This window comes from Ursus americanus, chromosome 9, assembly GCF_024610735.1.
Source record: "Ursus americanus isolate L20-20 chromosome 9, mUrsAme1.1.p, whole genome shotgun sequence".
Taxonomy (NCBI): Eukaryota; Metazoa; Chordata; class Mammalia; order Carnivora; family Ursidae; genus Ursus; species Ursus americanus.
Window position 1 is genome coordinate 28,697,933 of NC_142135.1, and position 22,719 is coordinate 28,720,651.

Here is a 22,719-nt window from a genome sequence, read left to right on the forward strand (position 1 = left end):
TACTTCAAATTACATATGCATCTCTGAAGTATTACTAAATAATATGTTTCACAGATACTGGAAATGGGAAGACCTCATTAGATCATGCAATTCTCTCTCTCTTTCCCTTTTTTTCCCTGGTTTCTAAATGAATTTTCTACTCCCCTATGATTAGTGGGATTTGGTTATGACCAAACTGTCAACTGTTTGGAAGCACTTACTTAATCATGTTAGCAAGGAACAGGTAAAAATGTACACTCAACTGAGTCTATCTTTGCTGCTCTTTGGGCTTTACTTCTATCCACAGTGTCAAGTCTTATAAATAGAGGTTACTTCATTCTGTTTCAATAAGTAATATGATGTTAATGAGTCCTTCTAATTCTGTTAAGTCTCCTCAAGATCTGAACATGATTAATAACTTACTTTAAATCACTGTGAAGCTGCACTTCCATTTCCTCCAAGGAGTCATCTGCTTATTTGCAGATTTATCAGTGAAATTCACAAAAAAGTGAATTGGCCCTCCAAAGATTCACAGTTCTTTGCACCAGACCTGCTGGATTTCCATATGGTTGGATGCCATCTTCTTAGGGCAGATGACTGATCAATAGGAGCAATTTGCTGAGTATGAAAAACACAAAAATCAAGAGCCTGGCATGTGTACATGGACGAGCTAGATTCAAGTCCTGGATTTACCATTTACTATTTGTAAGACATTGAGAATTTTACTTAATCTCTCTCTGCCTCTCTTCTTCATCTATAAAACAGTGCTGGTAATAGCACCAGCCATAGGGTTGCTTGTAAAGATTAAATGAATTAGAGCAGAAAACTGGCATATAATAAATGCTCAATAAATAAAAACAATTTATTTTAAAGTGATGAAAATTTCTCATATCTGATTTTCTCTACTTTATGTATTCAAAAATATGTACTTGCTCAACACAAATATAAGCTGAAGAGGAACTTATAGTATATAAGCTAAGTAGGAAAGCAAAAAATATGCCAAAATTTTAGAATTTATTTTTGTTTTTTTTTTCTTTATTTGTTATATTATTTTATATGCTACATGCACATTTGTGGCAGGCATTAATTTCTAAAATGGTCCCTTGAAATGTGATACTATAATTTTTGGAATCTGTGAATACAATAAGATATAGCCCCCATGATTATGTTATGGTTTATAGTGTTCTAGGGATATTATCTAAGTGGGTTTGATCTAATCCCATGAACACTTAAAAGCAGAGAGCTTTCTCTGCCTGGTAGAAGAATTCAAAGACGAAGCAAAAGGAAATTTTGACACACAAATGCTGCCTCGAAGATACAGGGAGTCACATGAGAAGGAATGTGGGTAGTCTCTCAGTTGCTGAAAAGTCCTTTGCCGACAGCTAAGAAGGATATAAGGACATCCAACCTACAACTACAGGGAATGAATTCTGTCAACAAAATGAATGAGCTTAGGTTTGAATTTCTCCCCAGAGCCTCCAGACAAGAAGTTTACTTTTTTTCTTTAATCCTTACTAAAATCCTAAGGGCAGAAATTAGTATTTCCAATTACAGATGAGGAAACCAAGCTTCACTGTCATTAATCAATCACCTTTTCTAGTAGCACACAGCTAGTAAGTACTATAGCCAGGATTTGAACTAAAGTCTCTTTGAAGGTAAAGTTTGAGTTTTTGACATTATACCAACAATAATACAAACTAGAACCTTAAGAACTATGCTGTTTTGTATCTGCATATTCATTTAGCACTTACTAAGTGCATTCCACGTGTCAGGAGTAAAAAGATATGTTCTGTCCTCAGGGAAGAAACAGTTTTAAAAAAATCATTTCTTGGGGCATCTGGGTGGCTCAGTTGGTTAAGCACCTGCCTTCAGCTGAGGTCATGATCCCAGAATCCTGGGATTGAGCCCCACATCAGGCTCTCTGCTCAGCAAGGAGTCTGCTTCTCCCTCTCTCTCTGCCTACTTGTGCTGTGCTCTCTTTCTCTGTCAAATAAATAAATAAAATCTTAAAAAAAAAACAAACACTTCTACCAAGAGATAAGGATAGACATCACGAGGGAAATGTTAGTAACTTGGGCCTAGAAAATGATTAAGACTTCTCCAAATCAAACAATCCAGAGTTAGCTTGGAAGGAGGCTGAGATCTCAGTTCACCTGGACCAGATTATATCTGAGACTTAAATTCTCTCCATATTCAGTTCCTCTCATTTGACTCATGGCTTTTGCTTGGATACCTCCAGAGAAGAGAAAGATGTTCTACTGGTGACTCTTGAAAAGTCTTTCAAACTTGTGATTCTGTGGTTCTACCATTTTGACACACTTGTTGAATTTCTTTCCACATTTCTTTTTTTTTTTTTTTTACGATTTATTTATTTATTTTAGAGAGAAAGAGTGAGAGCACAAGTGGAGGGGGAGGTGCAGAAGGAGAGGGACAGAGAGAGAATCCTCAACTCAGGCAGACCCCATGCAGAGTGCAGAGCCTGAAACAGGGCTTCATCCCATGACTCTGAGATCATCACCTGAGCTGAAATCAAGAGTTGACGCTTAATTGACAGAGCCACCCAGGTGCCCCTTTCCATATTTCTTTATATAGCAATATAGAGATCACCTTAGGTAAGAAAAGGTCTGAGCCTAAGGGAAGTCAATTATGAGAAATGACCAAAGCAGGATATTACATGGTCAGATTTTCATTTTCAAAGATTTCTCCAGCAGAACTGTGGAGGATGGATGGAGTTGAGGGAGGCAGAGAGATGAGATAAGGCTCAGGAAAGAGCTATAGGGATGGAGACAAAGAAACCTAAAATATTATTGGGAAATAAAACTGGCAATATCAGGGTTGATTGATGATAAAAAGAAATCAATCAAAAATGACTTGAGTATCTGGCTTGGGAGACAGGATTATACATTGAAATGGAGACCGAAAAGGATGCACAAATTTGTAGAACAAAGGTAGTTTATTTCCATACATTTGAGCTAACCACAAAATATACAAGTGAAATATTATTAGTCTAGTGATCAGAGAGGTGAGGTGTGAAGAGATTGGGATGTCATCACCATTTAGGTGACAACCAAAACCCTATAAATGAGCTAGATTACCAGGGAAAGGAGCTGGAGGGAGGAGAGCAGTGACCAAGGATGGAACCGTAAGCAACACCAACATTAACAGCAGGGAGAGGAAGGGAAGTGGGAAAGTAAAGAGGACTTGTAGGAGAAGCAGGAAGAACACCAGGGGAAATTTAATATATGCATTCCTCCCCCCACTATGGTATGTATACACAAACACAAGTTAAGAAAAATAATTGAGATACACTATTCCCCTTATTTAATCACTTCCACCTAACTGAAGGATTCCCCCCCCCCCCCCAGTTTTGAAACAGTATCCCACTTACTGGGTTAGAAAAACCGGAGAGAACTGGTCAGTACTTATTTCTCTGTTTTTCAAGTCACCCACGTCAATTCCCTCTCCATTCTCCTACAGTAAAGAGTCTTCCAAGCTGTTGCCCTCTTCTGTAAATGTCCGATACATGACATTTGACCTGAGGCCCTGGTAGCTCTAGGTTCCTTCTGCGTCTTGTTTTCTCTTTTACATGCAGCCTTGGTTAAACCTTTTGCCTTCAAATAAGAAACTCAGTTCTTAAAAATGAAGAAATGCAAAGTCTAGATTTAAATTAACTAGTGATTGCCATGTCAATGGGAGAATCATGCTTTTTAGAGAAATGAGATTCTCAAAGAAAAATGAAGGTAATGAGGGTAGCAGCCAGGGCAAAACCATACTTTCCTTATATTATACTCTACCACAATTTTACATTATTCATCTCAGGAGGAAGGAAAAAAAAAAACTTTGGAAGGATTATATTTGGTAATCCTTCTTCATTAGCAAAAATTAAATCAAGAAGAGCAAATGCTTCTTTGATTCAGTTCCAGTATATTCGGTTTCCTCACATTCAAAGCCTTGGTTCCACTCCCCCCCCCACCACCCCTTACATATACACTAGAATATAAAACCCAGACGTTTCCTCTCCCTCTTCCCTCCTTGAATCTTCAGCATCATCACAAACCATTACATATTTCCCTTATGTACAAATTTAGAATCTATCTTCTACCCCAAGAATACAAAGTCTATGAAGGTTGGGATTTTTTTTCTACCATATTTACAGCTTAATTCCCAGGATTTAGAACAATTATTGACCTGTAGTTTATGCTCAATAAATGTGTTCAATAAATGAATTAATGTTGCCACATCACCATCAGATTTCTTTCTACTGTTACTGTATAATGCCTTAATAGAAATAATCAAAGAGATAAAGTATTATAAATAACAATGACATTAACAAATGTGAAAGGCATATATAATACAAGTACTTCTAGTAATGCTCCTACATAGTTATATAACCTTGAATATAACATATATTCTTCATTATATTCACCTATAAGAAGAGAGTACGGTAAATTGACCCTCAAGATTCCTTATGGCTTCAGAATCTAATGCTTCTAGATTTAGGTTAAGTTAATGAAATGAAAGAAGAAGAGAGAAAGGTCAGTATCTACGAAAGCTTTTTATAATAGAATTGTGGCTCAAGGGGTGGGATGGGTAAGGGATAATAGTGAGTACTGGGTGGAGGGTAAAGAGAGGAAGTCAGCAGTAAATTCTGGCAAGAACAGGGCCAAAGAGAACAGAAGTGGGACAGTTCAAGAGGAAACAATTCATGAGATGTTGTGCTTTTAGGGCAATCATTGTCAGTTTCAGGATGAAGGAGGCAAGACATGAGATGTCATCTGTCATCTATTAGCTATAAAAAAAAATGTGGTGTGTGTGTTTAAAATTAGAGAGAGACCTATCCAGGAACAATTTCTGTTGGAACCCCAGTGTGGCCGCCAATCACGGAGAACCCCTAGATTCATGGCTGAGTCTATGTTGCTGATGGTTTTTTGGGTTCTCAATTACAGAGGTAGAAGATGAGCTAATGGAATGACCCATATATATTCTTATTTTTAACTAAAAAATCCAAAAAGAATTCTAAGTGGTCCCTTCTAGAAAATCTCAGGAAATAGTTCATCTATCCCAAGGCCTTTCCCTTCTGTCTTGTCTCTGCTCACCACCACAAATAAAAGAATGTTTTTCTGAATACTTCTTTTGTTTACTTGGAGTTTCACAAGACCCAATCTCAAACTGATATGCAGTCAAAACATAGAAATTGGAGGGTTTTTCTTAGAGAAAATTCAACTTTCTCAATAAGCACATTCTTTTGCAACATTCACAATGACTTTAAGTAAATATTTGGTTTCATTTCTATCATTCTTAAAAAAAATTCAACTAACACCATAGCATCTCTGAAAAATCTATTAAAGAAAAAAATCACTAACATCCAATATAATAAAATAAAAACATATCCATTCCTCCAGCTTGTATAGCTACCCACAATTCCAGTACGGTTTCCTAATTAAAACCAAAAAGGAAATAAACTCACTAAATCCCATTGGAATCCACCAAACACAGCTATAAATTTTAAAAATATAAAACAATGTTACAAGCATTTCTTTTGAATAAGTGTCTACATTCTTTTATTTATCTAAAATGTAATTGCTGTGTTGAAATATCACTAAGAAAATGAATATACCCTTAACTGAAAAAAGTAAAAACAATAATTTTAAATGACCTAATTAGTTCTACTAATCCATTTAACTACTGCTTTTTAGCCAATACCAGCAGGAAAGTATGACTTCCTGGGTTTGGAAATGATACACAGCTTAATGAGCTTATACAATAATGCTGCCTACTTTTCCCTTCCAAATGAAACAGCAACTTATCTCTATTCATTTTGTGTAAGACAAAATTTTGCATACCATTTCAATCCTTTTTCAGTGATTTCTAGGAATATGTGAGAAGAGAATTCCAGACATGTCTTAGAAGGCAGGAGTGGAAGGTGGACCTACTCATTTTATTTCCATGAGAACTTTATGGACCTTGTGGTAAAAAACATAGGGCCTCTTGGGATTGAGGAGTGGCCCCAGAAGAGTCTAGGAATAATGGATCCTGCTTAGCTTCCTAGGCAGTGTACTACGTCGGAAAGGACTTCATTTGAAAGAAGAGTCAGGGCACTTCCTTGGTCCATTAGCTATGGTGTTTGCAAAGGTGAATGGTTTTAAGTACACTATATCACTATGGTATCACTGAAATTATAATTCGACCAAGCAGTACAAAGAATGGGCCATGGGAGGGAAGAGAGGGAATAGTAATTAAGATTTATCAAATGAAAAAAAACTTGTAACTGCCATATAATACTTAGAACACACTGCTTCTCCAACTAAATAGTTTTATTCAGAGGCAAAGAGAATAGTTTTTGCCCCACTGCCACCCCTCACCTACCACCACTACCACCACCACCAGTGAACAATAGTCCGAGTTTCTAAACATTTCACAGGTGGACCAATTCTTCCCTCCAGTGGCATGTTATACAGATATAACACAGATCAAAGGTATTAATTTCCTAGGGCTGCCATAACAAAATATCACAAATGGAGTAGCTTAAAACAGACATGTATTATCTCACAGTTCTGGAGACTAGAATTCCAATATCCAAGTGCCAGCAAGTTGGCTCCTTCTGGAGGTTCTGAGTTAGAATCTATTCTGTGATTTTTTTTCTTGAAGCTTCTAGTGGTTGGCCTTAGTCCTTGGCATTCCTTGGCTTGTAAACATATCACTTCAATCTCTGTCTCCATCTTCACACAGTGTTCCCCCTAGTGTGTCTCTTTTGTGTCTATGTCCAAATCCACCTCTTCTTATAAGCATACCAGTCACCCTAATCCAGTTTGACCTCATTTAACTTGATTATATCTGCAAAGATCCCATCTCCAGGTAAAGTCACATTCACAGGTACCAGGGGTTAGAAAGGCAAGATACACACACACACACACACACACACACACACACACACACACATATTTTGGTGGCACAGGGGAGGGCACAATTCAATGGACAACAGCTACCCTGGTAGAAAGGCTGTTTAAAGGAGGAGGAGGGTGCCATCCGTAAGGTACCCATCATCCTTGAGGTATGTGCTGAAGCATTTTCAAGGAATCCTAAAGTTCTATAGAGAGAAGTTTAAAAAGAAGCATTAGAGTAATTACAACTTTATCAATATCAAGAACACTCCAGGCAACCTCCAGTGTAGCTGCGGCTATAAAGAATAATAACATCATGACTAGAAAATCATGATCACAAACTCAAAAGTTAATGTGAGAATTTACTAGTTTTAGAATGAGTTGTAAGAATTTCTATTTCTAATAAGCTCCTAGGTGATGCTAATACTACCAGATCTTACTTAGGTCAGAGTTTTAGTAGCACATATTTAGGGGAAGATAGTACTGTCCAGTATGAAGAAAATTGATTGATGAGAAAGAGGCTGGCACAAACCCTGATATTATCTAAGGCTACAAAGCTTGTTGGAATCATGGAGATAAACACACACACACACACACACACACACACACACACACACACACACTTGATATCACAATTTCTGAACTGAAAAGGTCGATGTGTGGAGTTGTTGGACTGCTCTCTCATCACTCCACCTTCCTGTAATAGAAGGAATGGAAAATGTTGAAAGTTCTTTTTTGGTTACTGGTGGGTTTTTGGTGTTTTTATTTTTGTTTTGTTCCATATTTTACATGAAAGTTCCTTGGGAAAGAAGGATAGGAAATAAACAGTGCTAGTACTGGGGAAAAAATTGAGATAAAAGTGAATTGAGGTAAAAGTATGAGAAGAAAGGGATAAAGTAAGGGGGGGTAATCAGAGGGGGGAGTGAAGCATGAGAGACTATGGACTCTGAGAAACAAACTGAGGGCCTCAGAGGGGAGGGGGGTGGGGGAATGGGATAGGCTGGTGATGGGTAGTAAGGAGGGCACGTATTGCATGGTGCACTGGGTGTTATACGCAACTAATGAATTATCGAACTTTACATCAAAAACCAGGGATGTACTGTATGATGACTAACATAATATAATAAAAAATATTTTAAAAAAATAAAATAAAAGTATCAGAGTTAATTAGCAAAACTTTTTCCAAGGAACCCAGAAGTCAGAAATGGCTCAGACCTGGAGGCTACATGACCACACACAGGGGAATCTGACACTTTGCTGCATTCCCTACAGTGCCAACTTAGTCAACCTGAAGGAGGCCCTGAGAGCAATGAAGGAGAAAGTCAGATAAGACACGGTGAAAAGGAAGTCATGCTCCCTAGCTACTGCGATTTAGAAAAAATAGCTAGCAATAAGCTATTGGTGTAATGAAGATTTTTAGAATAATAGAACACCATTAGCAACTATATGTCAAGACATTTGCAAACCTAGTTTAAATGGATACATTTCTGGAAAAATATAAGATGCCAAGATAAACCCAAGAAGAAATATAATACTTGAATAGATGAATCACCATTAAAGAACTGGATATGGGAATCAAGAACTCCCCCTCCAAAAATGGCCAAACCTTGGTCCCATATGGTTTTGTAGTTGAATGCTACCAAACTTTCAAGAACAGATAATCCCTTTCTCATACAAGTTGTTCCAGAAAAATAGAAGAAAGGGGAAAGCTGCCCAACTAATTTTATGAAACTAGTATAACCATGAATCCAAAACTGGATGAACAATAACGAGGGGGAAAGTATAGATATAATTAACTTATAAACATTTTAAACACACAGAAATCCCTAAGTTATTAGACAACCAAATCTATCAATTTATTTAAAAATTAATACACCAGAATCCAATGTAATGGATTCAACCAATCCAAAATAGTTTAATATCACAAAACTTACTAATGCAATTCACAACATTAATAAACTAAAAGAAAAAAAATCACATGATTATCTTAATAAATGAAGAAAAACTACATTTGATAAAGGTCAATAGATTTTTATGACTAAACTCTCAGAAAGCTAGAGTGAAAGGAATTTCCTTGACTAGATAAAGGCTATCTAGTAAAACCAAAAAGTTAAGAATATTCCCTTTAAGAACTGGAACAATATAGGAATTTCCATTTTCTCTATTACTATTCAGTTCAGTAATAGAGAACATCCTAACTAGCAGTAAGAAAGATAAAAATGATAAGAATGGGTTATGATAATTGCAAGGGAAGGTGCAAGACATTATTTCCTGATGGTACGATCATTTAAAAAAAAGAAAAAAAAACTATTGGAACTAATAATAGAATTCACCAAGTTTGTAAATACACTATCACATTATACAAATGGAAAAAGTCTATAAAGTGAGAGTAATCTAATGAAGAATGAGTCAGGAAATCACAGATGTTGGTGAGGATATGGAGACAGGGGAACCCTCCTACACTGTTGGTGGGAATGCAAGCTGGTGCAGCCACTCTGCAAGTAGTATAGAGGTTCCTCAGGAAGTTAAAAATAGAGCTACCCTGCAACCCAGTAATTGCACTACTGGGTATTTACTCCAAAGATACAAATGTAGTGATCCGAAGGGCCACCTGCACCCCAATGTTTATAACACCAATGTCCACAATAGCCAAACTATGGAAAGAGCCGAGATATCCAACAACAGATGAATGGATAAAGAATACGTGGTACACACACACACACACACACACACACACACACACACACACACACACCGGAATATTACGCAGCCATAAAAAATGAAATCTTTCATCTTGCAACAACATGGGTAGAACTAGAGGCTATTACGTTAAGTGAAATAAGTCAATCAGAAAATGACAATTATATGATCTCACTGATATGTGGAATTTAAGAAACAAGGCAGAGGATATACGGAAAGAGAGGAAAAAATGAAACAAGACAAAACCAGAGAGGGAGACAAACCATAAGAGACTCTTAATCATAGGAAACAAACTGAGGGTTGCTGGAGGTGAGGGTGGGGATGGGGTAACTGGGTGATGGACATTGGGGAGGGTATGTGTTGTAATAAGCACTGTATAAGACTGATGAATCACAGACCTGTACCCCTGAAACAAATAATACGTTATATGTTAATTTAATTTTTTTTTTAAATCTTGGGAAAAAAAACCCAACTAAGAGGGCAGAATAAATGGTCCAAAAACAAGCCTACAGATCATCTTTAGGTAAGATGGAAAGTACAAACCCCAATTTTTGCTTACAATATAGAGTGCTAGATTTCTCCAAAGTATCAACCAAAAAAAATTGGCCTTTTTCTACAAATCTGTGTTGTTATAGAGACTTATTGGAAAACCAGGAGGGATTTATTGGAATAATAAAAGAATTTTATGTTTATATCCAATTCAATACACTGCTTACACTTGTTACATGAAGACTAGACATGCCTTACATCTAGTAGTTTGGAGAGTAAACATGACAGTGAAGCCAACAACTCTCAAAGCTCAAAGCAAGATGCCTCAGAAAAAAAGCAGTATGGTATTTCACAGAGAATTCAAATAGGGGCATGAGTAAAAAAGAAAGTGATTGATTTGATGCTCTCAATATTTGTGAAGAAATCTTCCAAAATACTTTCTCTTATTTTGTTGAGGCTGGGGCGCCTGGGTACTCAGTTGGTTGAGCAATGGACTCCTGGTTTTGGCTCAGGCCATGATATCATGGGTTGTAAGACTGAGCCCTGCCCCAACCTGGTTGGGCTCTGAGCTCAGCAGGGAGTCTGTTTAAAGATTCTCTCTCTCTTTGTCCCTCCCTCCACTCTCTCTCTCTCTCAAATAAATAAATCTTTATTTTTATTTTATTTTATTATTTTATTTATTTTATTTTATTATGTTAGTCACCATACAGTACATCATTAGTTTTTGATGTAGTGTTCCATGATTCATTGTTTGCATATACCACCCAGTGCTCATTGCAATATGTGTCTCCTTAATACCCATCACTGGGCTAGGCCATCCCCCCACTCCTCTCACCTCTGAAACCCTCAGTTTGTTTCCTGGAGTCCATAGTTTCTCATGGTTCATCTCCCCCTCTAATTTCCCCCCCTTCATTTTCCCCTTCCTTCTCCTAATGTCCTCCATGCTATTCCTTGTTTTCCAGGTATAAGTGAAACCATATGATAATTGTCTTTCTCTGCTTGACTTATTTCACTTAGCATAATCCCCTCCAGTTCCATCCATGGCGATACAAATGGTGGGTATTCATCCCTTCTGATGGCTGAGTAATATTTCATCGTATATATGGACCACATCTTCTTTATCCATTCGTCTATGGAAGGGCATCTTAGCTCCTTCCACAGTTTGGCTATTATGGACATAGCTGCTATGAACATTGGGGTGCATGTGCCCCTTCTTTTTACTACCTCTGTATCTTTGGGGTAAACACCCAGTAGTACAATTGCTGGGTCATAGGGTAGCTCTGTTTTTAACATCTTGAGGAAACTCCATACTGTTTTCCAAAGTGGCTGTACCATTTCATTCCCACCAACAGTGTAAGAGAGTTCCCCTTTCTTCACATCCATGCCAACATTTGTTGTTTCTTGTCTTGTCAATTCTTGCCATTCTAACTGGTGTAAAGTGGTATCTCAATGTTGTTTTGATTTGAAGTTCCCTGATGGCTAATGATGTTGGATATTTTTTCATGTGTCTCTTAGCCGTTCATATGCCTTCTTTGGAGAAGTGTCTGTTCATGTCTTCTGCCCATTTTATGACTCGATTATTTGTTTTTTGGGTGTTGAGTTTGAGAAGTTCTTTATAAATCTTGGATACCAGCTCTTTATCTGATATGTCATTTGCAAATATCTTCTCCCATTTGGTAGGTTGCCTTTTAGTTTTGTTGACTGTTTCCTTTGTTGTGCAGAAGCTTTTTGTCTTGATGAATTCCCAATAGTTCATTTTTGCTTTTGTTTCCCTTGCCTTTAGAGATGTGTCTTGCAAGAATTTGCTGTGGCCGAAGTCAAAGAGGTTACTGCCTATGTTTTCCTCTAGGATTTTGATGGGCTCCTGTCTCACACTGAGGTCTCTCATCCATTTAGAGTTTATCCTTGTGTGTGGTGTAAGAGAAAGATCAAGTTTCATTCTTCTGTATATAGCTGTCCAATTTTCCCAACAACATTTGTTGAAGAGACTGTTTTTTTCCACTGGATATTCTTTCCTGCTTTGTTGAAGATTAGTTGACCATAGAGCTGAGGGTCCATTTCTGGGCTCTCTCTTGTGTTGTATTGATCTGTGTGTCTGTTTTTGTGCCAGTACCATGCTGTCTTGGTGATCATAGCTTTCTAATACAACTTGAAATCAGAGAACGTGATGCCCCAGCTTTGTTTTTCTTTTTCAACATTTCCTTGGCAATTCGGGGTCTTTTCTGGTTGCATACAAATTTTAGGATTATTTGTTCAAGCACTTTGAAAAACGCCATTGGTATTTTGATCGGGATAGCATTGAAAGTATAGATTGCTCTGGGCAACATAGACATTTTAATAATGTTTATTCTTCCGATCCATGAGCATGGAATGTTTTTCCATCTTTTTGTGTCTTCTTCAATTTCTTTCATAAGTGTTCTGTAATTTCTAGAGTATAGACCCTTTACCTCTTTGGTTAGGTTTATTTCAAGTTATCTTATGGTTTTTGGTGCTATTGTAAATGGAATCGATTCTTCAATTTCTCTTTCTACAGTTACATTTTTAATGTATAGGAAAGCAACTGACTTCTGTGCATTGATTTTGTATCCTGCCACATTACTGAATTGCTGTACGAGTTCTAGTAATTTGGTGGTGGAGTCTTTTGGTTTTTCCACATAAAGTATCGTGTCATCTGCAAAGAGAGAGTTTGACTTCTTCGCCAATTTGAATACGTTTTATTTCTTTTTGTTGTCTGATTGCTGTTGCCAGGACTTCTAGTACTATGTTGAACAATAGTGGTGAGAGTGGGCACCCTTGTGTTCCTGATCTTAAGGGAAAGGCTCTCAGCTTTTCCCCATTGAGAAAGATATTTGCTGTGGGCTTTTCATAGATGGTTCTTATGAAATTGAGGACTGTTCCCTTTATCCCTACATTCTGAAGAGTTTTAATCAGGAAAGGATGCTGTATTTTGTCAAATGCTTTTTCTGCATCATTTAAGAGGATCATATGGTTCTTGTGTCTTCTCTTATTAATGTGTTCTATCACATTGATTGATTTGCAAATTTGAACCACCCTTGCATCCCAGGGATGAATCCCACCTGGTTGTGATGGATAATCCTTTTAATGTACTGTTGGATCCTAATAGCTAGGATCTTGTTGAGAATTTTGGCATCCATATTCATCAAGGATATCAGTCTGTGATTCTGCTTTTTGATGGGGTTTTGCCTGGTTTTGGGATCAAGGCAATGCTGGCCTCATAGAATGAGTTTGGAAGTTTTCCTTCTGTCTCTACTTTTTGTAACAGCTTCAGGAGAATAGGTATTATTTCTTCCTTGAATGTTTGGTAGAATTCCCCTAGGAATCCATCACACCCTGGACTCTTGTTTTTCAGGAGGTTTTTGATCACTGCTTCAATTTCATTGCTGGTTATTGGTCTATTCAGATTGTTAATTTCTTCCTGTTTCAGTCTTGGTAGTTTATAGGTTTCCAGGAAGGCATCCATTTCTTCCAGGTTGTTTAACTTATTGGCATATAGTTGTTGATAATAATTTCTAATAATTGTTTCTATTTCCTTGGTGTTAGTCATGATCTTTCACCTTTCATTCATAATTTTATTAATTTGGGTCTTTTCTCTTTTCTTTTGGATAAGTCTGGCCGGTGGTTTATTGATCTATTAAGTCTTTCGAAGAACCAGCTTCTAGTTTTGTTGATCTGCTCTACTGTATTTCTGGTTTCTAATTTTCTAATTCATTGATCTCTGCTCTAATCTTATTTCTCTTCTCCTGTGTGGCTTAGGGTTTTTTTGTTGTTCTTTCTCCAGTTCTTTAAGGTGTAAAGTTAGTTTATGTATTCAGGATTTTTTTTTCTTTTTTTTTTTTTTTTGAGTGAGGCTTGGGTGGCTATGTATTTCCCCCTTAGGACTGCCTTTGCAGTACCCCATAGGTTTCAAACCAATGTGTTTTTATTCTCATTTGTTTCCATGAATTGTTTAAGTTCTTCTTTGATTTTCTGGTTGACCCAAACATTCTTAAGCAAGATGGTCTTTAGCTTCCAAGTGTTTGAATTTCTTCCAAATTTTTTCTTGTGATTGAGTTCCAGTTTCAAAGCATTGTGGTCTGAGAATATTCAGGGAATAATCTCAATCTTTTGGTATCGGTTGAGAGCTGATTTGTGACCCAGCATGCGGTCTATTCTGGAGAAAGTTCTATGTGTGTTTGAGAAGAATGAGTATTCTGTTGTTTTCTATATATACCTATGAGGTCCATCTGGCCCAGTGTGTCATTCAAAGCACTTGTTTCTTTGTTGATTTTCTGCTTAGATGATCTGTCTATTGCTGAGAGTGGAGTGTTGAGGTCTCCTACTATTAATATATTATTATCAATAAGTCTCTTTATTTAACAGTTGGTTTATGTAGTTGACTGCTCCCATGTTGGGGGCATAGATATTTACAATTGTTAGATCCTCTTGTTGGATGGACCCTTTAAGAATGATGTAGTGTCCTTCTGTAACTCTTACTACAGTCTTTAGCTTAAAATCTAATTTGTCTGATATTAGAATTGCTACACCAGCTTTCTTTTGAGGTCTGTTGTAATGAAAAATTGTTCTCCATCCCCTCACTTTCAGTCTGGAGGTATACTTAGGTTCAAAATGAATCTGTCATAGACAGCATATGGATGGGTCATGTCTTTTTATCCAATCTGCAACTCTGTGCCATTTCATGGGAGCATTTAGGCTGTTCACGTTGAGAGTGATTATTGAAAGATATGACTTTATTGTCATCATGTTGCCTGTGAAGTCCTTGTTTCTATAGATTGTCTCTGTAAATTTCCCTTCTATATCACTCTTGGGGTCTTTCTCCTCTTATAGAACCCCCCCTTAATATTTCTTGCAGGGCTGGCTTGGTGGTCACATTTCTTTCAGTTTCTGCTGGTCTCGGAAGCTCCTTTTCTCTCCATCCATTCTGAATGACAGCCTTGCTGGATAAAGTATCCTTGGTTGCATGTTCTCATTTAGTACCCTGAATATGTCTTGCCAGCCCTTTCTGGCTCGCCAGGTCTTTGTGGACAGGTCTGACATTATTCTGATGTTCCTCCTTCTGCATGTAAGAAATCTCTTCCCCTTTGCCACCTTCAAGATTGTTTCCTTTGATCTAAGATTTGCAAATTGTACTATTATATGTCATGGTGTCAGTCTGTTCTCATTGATTTTGGGAGGGGTCCTCTCTGCCTCTTGGACAAGAATGCTTGTTTCCTTCCCCAGATTAGGGAAGTTCTCAGCTATGATTTGCTCAAATATATCTTCTAGACCTCACTCACTCTCCACCCTCTCAGGGATCCCTATAATTCTGATATTGGAATGTTTCATTGAGTGATTAATCTCTCAGTTTGATCCCTTGGGTTTTACTCTGTTTTTCCCATGCCACCTCAGTTTCCTTCTTTTCTATCATCTCATCCTCTAGCTCACTAATTTGTTCTTCTGCCTCATTTAACCTGGCAGTCAAAGTATCCAGTTTAGACTGCATTTCATTCATAGTATTTTTAAGTTCAGCCTGATTAGATCTCATTTCTGCCCTTCAAGATTCTGTATTGTCATTAATATTTTTCTTAAGCCTAGATATCGCCTTCATAATTGTTACTCTGAAGTCTATTTCTGACATCTTGTTTATATCCATCTCCATTAGTTCTGTGGCAGAGACCACAGTCTCTGCTTCTTTTCTTTATTGGGGGTTCCTCCTCTTAGTCATTCTGTTGCGGGGTGGTTGAGAGAATGTACAGAGTCCAAAGTATTAACCACAACCCAAGCAAGATGCACCTGTTTTATACGGACGTTCGGGTTGTTGGCCTCTTGTTCTTCCAGCCTGCTTTCTAGGGGAGAAGTCTGCTGTGCTGTTACTCAGGCAACCCTTTTTGGGCAGAGTTCCCTGCCCTCTGGGGCGGGGGGATGGGCTCAGTGAGAACTGGCTTTTTCGGGCTTTTGTTCTCTGGTGGCTTTCCCTGGTGGTTTTCTGCATCTCTTATGAGAGTCAGAACAGCAGTGACCATATCCAAACCTCTGTCTCAGAACAGAGAGATCGCAATCTGCTCTTCACGGAGCTCTCCAGGCCAGACTGTCTCCGTTTCTGTCTGTGCTGCTAAAAACTGCAGTCTCCTGGGTTGTGTGCCCCACGGCAGCACTCCCAGCTGTCACTCCCAAGGCCGGGCACATCTCTGCCCTTTGTGCTTCTAAAACCACAAGACACCTACGGTTCACGCGTGCACCGTAGCTCTCTAGCTCTCGGTTTCAGTGTGGGGGGCTGCCCTAAAGTCCTTTCCCTGCTGCTACCAGTCTGCAAATCTGTGCCCAGTCCCCAGCACAGGAGGCTTTTGCCTTCCCAGCACAAGTTCACGGAGGCTCCCTCCCTCTTCTGTTTATCTTCCAATATCTGCCCGTAGAATCATGGCTCCCTGCTTCACACCTCGAGACCAATGGCTGGAGATATTCTGTTTGTAGAGATCCAGATATATCTTCTTACATCTCATGCTGATTTCATAGGTGTTCAGAATGGTCTGGTAGGTTTCCAGCTCAATTCAGGGGACCAGTTGAAATAGGGTTCCCTACCCCTCTGCCATCTTTTTTTCCCCCTCAAATAAATAAATCTTAGAGAGAGAGAGAGAGAGAGAGAGAGAGAGAGAGAAGAACTGTTCTGTTCCAGTCAAACACAACAGAAAAAATACTGTGACCCCCACTCCACTCACAATAACAATGACTAAGTGGGAGAGTCTGGACTTCTACCCTTGACAGAATGTAATGAAGTGACTCAACCTGTGACCAGGATGGTGTCAGAGAAGGCTAAGTAGAGGGCTGAGATTTTCATCCCCTGGGTGGTAATAAGGCTCACAATGTTAGTGGAGACCACATGGGGAACCTGGATTTCTACTCCACCCTGGGATAACAGTGTATGCCTCTTTCTCCCCAGTGGAATGACATCACAGGAGGCCTGGAAGAGAGTCAAGATTTTTACCACTGCCCAGTATTAATGAGGTAAACCCCTAGCATGGTGTCACTGGAGACTTGGTGGTGAGTTAAATCTCACCCAGCAATAGAGGCTCCCACATGACAGCACTCCTCCTTTCTCTGTCACAGGAAGATAGCCAAATGAGTAGGTGTAAATAAGATCCAGATTCTCATAATGATACCCCAAATGTCCAGATTTTGATAAAAAAATCTCTTACATACCAAAAAAAACCAGGAAAATTTCAAATTGAATGAAGAAAGACCATCAATAAGTGCCAACACTGATATGAAAGAGATGGCAGAATTATCTGACAAAAAGTATAAAGTAATCATCAAAAAAATACTTTAACAAGCAATTACAAATATACTTGAAACAATTTTTTATAAAAATAGAGTCTCAGCAAAGAAATAGAGGTTTAATGGACAATCGAATATAAATTTTATCTTATTTTTTCCAAATGTAAATTTTAGAACTGAAAAAGATAATAACTGAAATTTTAAAAACTCAGTAGTTTATTTAATAGCAGCATGGAAGTGGCAGAGGTAAGAATCAGTGAACTGAATAATAGAACACTAAAAATTACTCAATATGAACAAAAGGAAAATAGATTTTAAAAAGCCTCAGAGACCTATGGGAGTAAGACAAAAATGTCTAACATTCATGTCACTGAAGTCCCAGAAGGAGAGGAAAAAGAGGAATAGGGATTAAAAAGTATTCAAGGAAATAATGGTTGAAAACTTTCCAAATTTGGCAGAAGACACCAACCTACAGATTCATGAAGCTGAATAAATCCCAAGCATGATAAATCTAAACAAATCTACACTAAAACATGTCACAGCCAAACTTCTGTAAACTAAAGACAAAGGAAATACCTGAATGCAGGGAAATAATATCTTACCTACAGACAAAAAGCAATCCAAATATTAGTAGATTTCACATCAGAAACCACAGAGGCCAGAAGCAAGTGGAACACTGCTTTTGTAGTGCTGAAAGAACTGTCAATCCAGAATCCTATATCTAGTGAAAGTATCCTTCAGTGATGAAGAGGAAATTAGACATTCTCAGATGAAAGAAATTTAAGACAATTTGTCTCCAGACAGCCTACCTTAAAAGAATGGCTAAAAGTAGTACCCTGAACAGAAAGGAAGTGATTTAAAAAAAAAAATTAGTAAAAAAAAAAAGGAACCATGGAAACATGGAATCTCAACAAAGAAGAAAGACTACAGTGAGCAAAAACATGGATAAATAAAATAGACTTTCCTTCTCCTCCTGAGTTTTCTAAATTATGTTTGAGAGTTGAAGCAAAAATTCTAAAACTGTGTGAGGTGCCTAGGGGCTCGGTTGGTTAAGCGACTGACTTTTGGTTTCAGCTAGGGTAATAATGTCAGGATCATGGGATCAAGCCGGACTCCATGCTCAGTGGAGAGTCTGCTTGGGATTTTCTCCCTTTCCCTCTCCCTCCGCCCTTCTTCCAGCATGCTCAATCTCTCTCTCTAAAATAAATAAATAAAATCTTTTAAAAATTATAAAACTATCTGATGTGGTTGCAAATGTATGTATATATTTAAGACAATTATATTATAAACAGAGGAGAGTAAAGGGACACAACGGGAAGGAAGGTTTTTATATTTTACTCTCACTGGTCAAATGATGACACCAGTAGACTGTGTTAAGTTAGTTAAATATAATGTAATACCTAGAGCAACCATCAAAAAGTTTATACAAAGACATTTTCAAAAACACTAAAGAGACATCAAAATGGATATCCTAAAAAAAAAAAAAAAACAAAAAAAACCTCAAATAACCACAAAAGACAGGAAAAGAGAAACACAGAAAAACAACCAGAAAGAACAAAGAAAAAACAAAATGACCTTTTTTTTCTACACCCATGAGAGTAATAGATGGGAGCATACAACCCCTTCTACAGATTCTGGATCTCATTTCTAAGATCAGTTTCAGGACATGTGACATTGCACTCCCAGTGGCTGTGTGCTCTATTATCTGACTGCTGCACAAACACACTGAACACAACTCTCTAAGGCCAATCTCATTCATTCCAAGCTGTCTTCCACAGTTATTGCAGGAAAGATAAAATTGTGCAGGACCAGGCTTCCTCTGCCCTTGTACAATTCAGTGTACCCTGGACACACCCTGGGAGGTGCTCTGTCCTGGACTAACTCCATAGTCAAAGAAGTGCCTGGGAAGTATCTTTTGTTCTTAAATTGAATAGAGGTAAAGGAGTGGACATACATCAATTACAATGTAACTAAGTAAATCCACCCTGTAAACATCTACAACAGTAAAAAATCAGATCAACTGCTTGGGATAACCCAGAATTCTAAGAACAGTGTTTCTAGAAACCAAATTCTAAAAATGGTTCATTACAGTGTTTTCCTTTAAGAAGAAGAAAAAAAAGCTTAAATGACAAATGCTGTTAACACTGATATTGTCATTTGGTTGACAGAAAACATTAGTGAAATAATCCCTAGTGATATTCCTGTGGTTCCCTGGCATTTGCAGCTATGGCAGGCATAAATGCTTGCTTTTGTTGAGGAAGTTGGTACATGGAATTTGGCAGATTTACATAGTTACATTTAAGTAAGAAAGAACTTACTAAATATGTAGTAACAAGATCATAGTAGAGGGCCCCTCGAAATAATAAGGCTATACTCAGAATCACAATCTCAGTTTGGGTGGTCTAGTATGATTAATCATATCACTATTCCTTCAAACTCTTCAAAACTGATGGCTACTTAGTCTCTTGGTCACCTGTTATTTGGAGTATCTAGATAACTTGTTATTTATACCACTTTTAAGCTATTAACATCACTATGATAGAAGTCAAATTCTGTTCTTCAAAGATGCTAACTTTAAGCAGATATTTGCAAGGGCAGGTTGAAATTCACAAACATTCTTCCCCTCCACAGTTCCAAGATATTGACAGGAGATCTGAAATTGGGTAAGTAAAGAGCATTTGAAACTAACTTCTTATAATCAGGCATATCGATTGTGCTTTGGTTTTTTTAAAAGCATAGGCTTTTCCATTTTTTTCTACAGTTCTACTGAAACCCATTAAAACTAAGCAATATGGAAATCCTTCACACACACACAAAACAAGGTGAGTAGAGTAAACATAGAGATCAGAAGGTAGATCTAAGACCTCAAAATTGGCTGTGGCATAGGGCTAAATATTACTAGTGTTTATAGGAAGCCAACTTAAAAAAAAAAAAAAGAATCTTGTTTCCAAATGGTAAGACAAAAATATTTGGGTTTCTTTTAAGGAATTTTAGGTGTGTTTCCAGGCCCTTGCTTTTACTCTCTCTTCTTCGCCAATTTTTATTTAGGAAGGAGGGTAGCAGAAATGCTAACTCTTTGGTGGGCAGAGGAGAAAAAACATCGACGTGTTTACGCCCATAAAACTAACATATATAGATCCACAGTTACCACCTCCTGCACACCTGCTTTGTACACTTAATTCCTTCTTCTCTCCTTCAATACCATCCAAGGAAAAATTTCTGTAAACAGATCGTTAAGAAAAGCAGTTATCATGGAAGAAATGTTCCATTTATCACAAGACGTGATGTGGGAGAGAAGACACACTGTGTTAGGAGCAAATGTGAATGACTTCATATTACTCAATACAGAATGACACAGACAGCAGCTGTTTGTGACAGATGAGGGCAAGCCTCCTAGGAGTTTGGAAATAACAGATACTAAAGAAGTGAAGAGATTTTAATATAATCATTGTAGTTTATGTTCTTGGACTCCCATAAATTTTTGTAAGAGATACAAGGAAATATTGAATTTCCTGTCCGTTCCCTGCTTATTTAAACTCTAATTCTGCCTTTGGGGTGGAGGGAAAGGTTACATATAAGATACTGAATGAAAGTCAATGGACGTGATGTGAAAGAGATGAAGAAATGACAAAGATCCGTAGTTTAGCTGTATCAGAGAGACATTTTTAATATGAAAGTTAATATAATGCAAACACAAGTAAATTTTTAGATATTTCTATTCACTGAAACTATCCATTTCTATGCTGGCATTTGAGTCCACGAGTATCCATTTTATTCCAACTGATTGAGAGGTAAAGATGAATTTATGGATTTCTAGGTCTACATCCTTATTTCCAGACTCTATATCATTAAGAGAGTATTTTGTTGCTTTTTCCAGAATTCATATTCAGGAAGCATCCTGATATTTAGGTTAATATACCCCAAGAGCTTCTACGGATGTCTGGCTCAAGGTTCTCTGTCAAAAATTCCCTTTTTCAGCAGTCCTTTTTATCTGTCCCCAGTATACAGTGTTTCTAGATGATAAGTTCTATTCTGATGTAGAGCATGCATGGTCTATCACTTCTTTCTTTATATTCTTCCTGTAATGTAATAGCTACAATTCTTTATAAAGCAAATTTGTTCCTTCTGTCAGGTACTAAACACAGGAAATGGGAAAAGAAATCAAAAGTGAACATCCTGATGTAAATAAGATATTCTAAGAACTGCAGAGTTTTTAGATTCATATTAGGAAAGTTAGTCACCACACCTCTGATACTAGTGACCGGAAATAATAGATTATGTTATAAAATTTTAAAAAAGGAAATAATTCATCCAGAGATCATTTTTTTAGGGTGTATGGTTTAAAGTAAAGACCTAATTTTATTTTTCTGCTTAGAATGAGCCAATGTAGTCTGAGACAGCTGTGTAGAATAGTGGCTAAGAGCATGGACACTGAATCTAAACTGCCTGGGTTGAAATCCCTGCTTGGGAATTGCAAATTTATCTAATTCTCTGTGCCTGTGCCTCAGTTTTATCATTTATAAAATGATGCTTAAGATATTACCTATTTCATTTGGTTGGTATGAGCCTGAATCCATATGTATTTCAACATTTGGAGCAGTGCTGAAACATAGTAAGTGTCCAATAAATATTGGTGGTTGTTTTTGTTATTATTATATGTCAACATTTTTTAAATAATCCATCATTTCATAACTGATTTAAGTAGCTAATCTGTTGCTATCAATTTCCCATTTGTACATTAGCATGGTTTAAGAATGTCTATTCTAATAATCTATTTGTTCCTATGTTAGTGCCAGGATAATTTAATTATTACATATTTGTAATAAACCTTTATATCTTAAGGGTAGTTTCTCATCTTTGCTTTACTCTTCCAGATGCTTCTAAATATTCACTATCTAAATCCTCTAACTTGAAATTTTGTTTGAGCTGCATTAAATTCATAGGTTGGACTTGGAAGAAACATTACCTTTATAATGCTGTCTCCCCATTCAGAAACAAGGTACATCTCTCCATTCATTCAGATCTTCTTTTGTGTTCCCTAGAAGCAGGTTTAACTATTTGTCTGTAAGAGTCCACTCATTTTTGTTAGGCTTCTTACCATTGTGTATGGTTCTGTATTTTCTGTTTAATAATTACTGGGAAAGAGGAAAGCTATTGATTTTTTTAGGGTGTAACATGCCACTATTTCAAATGAATTTTGTGGGGTTTTATTATAAACATTTTTATTATTGGTTGTTGAATTTATCAAATAGTTTTTCTATATCTATCAAGATGATCATATGATTGGTTTCCTTTATTCTGTTAACATGTGAATTAGATTAATTTTCTAATGTTTAAATCCATTTTTAGTATTGGCTGATTTTGTATCTGGCCATCTTGCTAAATTTTTACTAGTTCTAAT

General features: G+C 37.2%; 1 protein-coding gene across 9 annotated transcripts in view; it reads right to left on the minus strand.

Moving 5' to 3' along the window:
* Positions 1 to 22,719, minus strand: part of EMC2 (ER membrane protein complex subunit 2) — a 540,022-nt gene that overhangs the window by 403,158 nt on the left and 114,145 nt on the right. The window contains exon 16 of one of the 9 annotated variants that reach the window (XR_015725755.1): positions 403 to 597. The exons of the other annotated variants lie outside the window; for them this stretch is intronic. The gene's annotated coding sequence lies outside the window, so the exon portion shown is untranslated. The remainder of the gene's footprint in view (positions 1 to 402; positions 598 to 22,719) is intronic. 9 annotated transcript variants of the gene reach the window in all.